Source organism: Castanea sativa, chromosome 7 (assembly GCF_040712315.1).
Source record: "Castanea sativa cultivar Marrone di Chiusa Pesio chromosome 7, ASM4071231v1".
In the NCBI taxonomy this organism is placed as follows: Eukaryota; Viridiplantae; Streptophyta; class Magnoliopsida; order Fagales; family Fagaceae; genus Castanea; species Castanea sativa.
Window position 1 is genome coordinate 12875171 of NC_134019.1, and position 4216 is coordinate 12879386.

Genomic DNA, 4216 nt, shown 5'->3' on the forward strand with positions numbered 1-4216 from the left:
TCAAGACAAAGCTAAAATTTCCCGGCTTTTATTTCCAATGAAAGGTAATAATCAACTTTCTCCTACAGCTGAATCAATGCAACTTCAATTTCCTCAAGATTGGCCTGGAAATTCTTATAATAAAGAGGATGTTCCAGGCTTTCAATCATTTCCAGACAGAACCTTTGATTTAAATGAATATGAACCAAATGGTTCTTATGTTGGTGATGACTTGCACCAATTTTCTCTGTCTAATGATCAATTACCCTTTCCTGCTCCTTCTATAAATAAAAGCCCTCCTTTGCTTGAGGAAGCTGACAAGAGGTGGAGTATTTGACTTATTATATCATCCTGTTTTAAAGTACAGCAGCAACTAGCGCAAGAATTTTCAGCAAGCTAGATTCAACATTTACTCCCAAGTTCTTACACGAAAGGTAAGGTGAATGTTATTATGTGTGACAGTGTGAATGCCAATATAGGAGACTCACAACGACTAAAAATGTTGAATTATGGCTACAGTGTTTATGTATATTACACATTTGTCTACATATTTGTCATGTGGTCTTTCGGGCTTGTAGCTTGGGTATGAAACGATTTTGGTTGTTTGTTTGTTACCGTTCAGGACACTAGATAAAATATCTAAATGTTCAAAAAGTGTGTAAAACACCTATGAATATTTAGATCCCTAATTTACAAATTACCAACACAAGCTTATTATCAAATAATGTATGTGCGGAATATGAAAATAAGCTAAATCAAAATTGGTAAACTAATCTAAACCAAAATTAATCACAACCACAACAGTAATTAAAAGGTAAAGATTAAGGGAAGAGAGATGCAAACACAAAAACAACACAACAATGTGTTATCGAAGAGGAAACCAAAGTCCTCGGCGTAAAACCTCTTCGCCGCTCTCCAAGCGGTCAATAATCCGCTAGAGAATGAAGTTGGGATACATGAACAGCAGAAGACCCTCTAAGCCTAATATATCCAGTGTACTTAAGCCCTCCAAGTTTTTTGCTCCAACGAGGTTACGCTGAACTTTTGTCTTCTCTAGTTTACCTGATTCCGCTATAGCTCATAGCATCAACCAATATCAATTGGTCCTTTCCTAACTACAATGATCATTCTCTCAAGGAATGAACATCCGGACATGCAATCTTATAAGCTCAATTCAAAGAATCATTTGCATGTCCAACACTTAATCAATATAACAACACAAGGTAATTGCATCAAGGATATAAAATTCAACAAGGGTACAAGAGTGATATACTAAAAGAAATGCATAACATTAACTAAAAGTACTGAGCTACAAAACTAAGGTACAAAACAAAAGATAATGCAGAAAACACAACAAACACATAGCAACATAAACATAGTCACATAAACATAGTCCTGTTCATTCTCCCGTTCTTCAACTTCAATACTCCCCCTTTGATTAAGACTCCCCCTATCATCATCATCTCCCCCTTTTTGTCATGGAATAGCTAGTCCTCATTTTCTTCTAACTGTTTTTGAATCTGATCCAATTGAGTTTGGAGAGAAGTGAACCTCGTATCACAATGGATGTTATGATGGTGTAGGAGAGAGGCAAGTCTGGACATCTTGGTACTTATGCTGTGGACGGATGCCAAAATTTTGTCTAACTTCTCATCATAGGGAGACTCATCTACCGATGGATGAATGCCTTTGAGTTTTAGTATTCTTGAGATGAGATATCAAAAAGGAATGCAAATCCTTAATTTAGTTTCTACAGCAATTTTGCACAAAATATGAAAGATATGAGTGCAAATATCAATCTCTTCATCAATTATCAGATCATGAAGGAATAAAGCTCTCCCGATATTCACGTACCCGGTGCTGGATAAAGGATAGAGATTGTGGAACATGATTATTGTAAGCACCCTTAATTCCGAAGATAGGGAGGAAACACTGATTAAATTCCCATTTTGGGAGAATTCCAAGTTTCGTCCAAGAGTATCCCGAAGTAAATCTTCATCTGGTGTCAAATCATCATATACCAATGGATTAGGGAACATTGACCGATTGATGTGTAGGATATCTGCTAGATAAACGGGAGACACAGAGAAACTCTTACTTGGAATTGCTGTGAAACACATGAAAACTCGAACAAGAATTCAGGTTAGGTGGCTGCCCCCTCCAATCAATTGATTGAAGTTAAACTCGGATGGCTCGTTTATGGGAAACCCCGGGCTGGCTGGAGGAGGTGGGCTAATTCGTAATGAAAATGCGGAGTGGGTGAAAGGCTACGCAAGAGCTATTGGTTGCGCTACAAGTGTTGCAGCGGAGCTATGGGCATTAAGAGATGGCATCTGGCTCTGTATCTCCCTCAAAGTCCCAGCGCTTGTGATTGAACTTGATGCAAAATTGGTCATTGATCTTTTGAAGAAAGATGTGAAAACCCCGAATGGTATTAGTGTCTTGGTTGCTGATTGTAGAGAAGGGCTGAAGGAGATTCCTTTGGTCCGTATTCAACACTGCTACAAAGAGGTAAACAAATGTGTTGATGCCTTAGCGTGTAGGGGAGTCACTCTGAAGCGGGATTTTACCATTTTCATTGATCCCCCATCTGATGTAGCTTTTCTTTTAAATTTAGATTCTACTGGTACTTGTTATTTCCGTGACGTAGCCTCTGGTTTAGAGGTTTGTTAGTTTTGTTAATACATATCCTTTTCACTAGAAAAAATAAAAAAAGAAAAAAAAAAAAAGAGACACCACATATGAGAGGCCTACTTCGTATTCACTAATTTTTTTTGGTTATGCTTTTTGTTAGAACCATTTAGTCCACTTTACACTTTAAACCTGCATAAATAAATATAAATTAATATTAATACAAAGTAAATTACTCTAAATTTATAATTTTATTATCAATACTTTTTTTATTTGACTATTATTAATAGCTTATTTATTATTAATAAAAAGAAGTAAGATAAAAATTATTAAAATATTAAAATTAAATGGCAAGTCGAATTAGGAATTAGCACGTGCTGTGTAGGACTATAGGAGTAAACCCTTTTTTTTTTAAGCAAAACATGTAGGACTAAACCTGATCCACTAAGGGCGAGTTTGGCATTTAACTTATAAGCTCAACTTATAGTTTTTAGCGTTTTTGTAGAGCTTTTTTAAACCTCATTATTTCTTGTTTTTTCCTACTTTTTCAAAGTTTTATAAGGTATAAGTATAATTTAACATACTTTCAGCAAAAAACTAAATAAGCTACTCCCAAAAGAACGCTATGATTAGCCACTATCCATCCATATCTACTAAACTTGATTAAAAAAACAAAAAAATAGTAAAATGCGTGTAGGACTAGGATCCATGCTTTAAGTGGGTTTCATTCCATAGTCTTCTAGAAAATACTAAAGAAAATCAGCATTCAAGAGTAAAGACAATTAAGAGTAAAAAGTCTACAACAAAAGAGAAGCCAAAAAGGGAAATGGGAAACCCAGCAGTCAGCAAACATGATTCCATGAAGAAAACTAAAGAAGATAAAAGAGGCAAAGAGGAGAAAATAATAATTGAACCTGAAATGAAAATTTGAGAATCAAAGGAGGGGAGTGAACGCTCCAAGCCTATTGCCTACACCAATTGATGGGTTAGCCAACTAAAAAGAGTTTTTTTTTTTTTTTTTTTTTCTGCCTTTTGTTACTTGTCTATTTTATCTTTTTTTTTTTTTTTTACATTTTTTTAAATCTTTTTTCTGCCTTTTGTTATTTGTATATCGAAATAATCTCATTACTCTCTCTCTCTCTCTCTCTCTCTCTCTCAAGTAATAAATGTGGGTTTTCTTAATGAACTTGTGCTACAAAGGTTTAATATGGAGGACAGTTAGACTTGATGATTTTTTTTTTTCCTAAGGAAGTTAAAAATTTGGTGATTTGATCGGACTTCATGTTATTTCAACTTTTTTACTTCGAGAGAACGGTTAAAAAGTAACTTATTTCCTTCTCAATTTTCAATAAAAAGCCTTAAATAATTTGGGCAGGCCTTAATTATTATTATTTTTCAAATGAGGAAGTAACCTAATATAATATATTAATACTATTAGAGCCCTCCAGTACCCTTGGTGGTGGCCTAAATGGCCTATAGGTTCAGCCGGCCTTGGGGGGAACAATATTTTTTTTATTAAAATTACACTGGAAAACATTGTCATTAGAGCATGCACTTCTATATTGCATATGTGGAGATATATTACCATCAAAGTGCAAACGATATG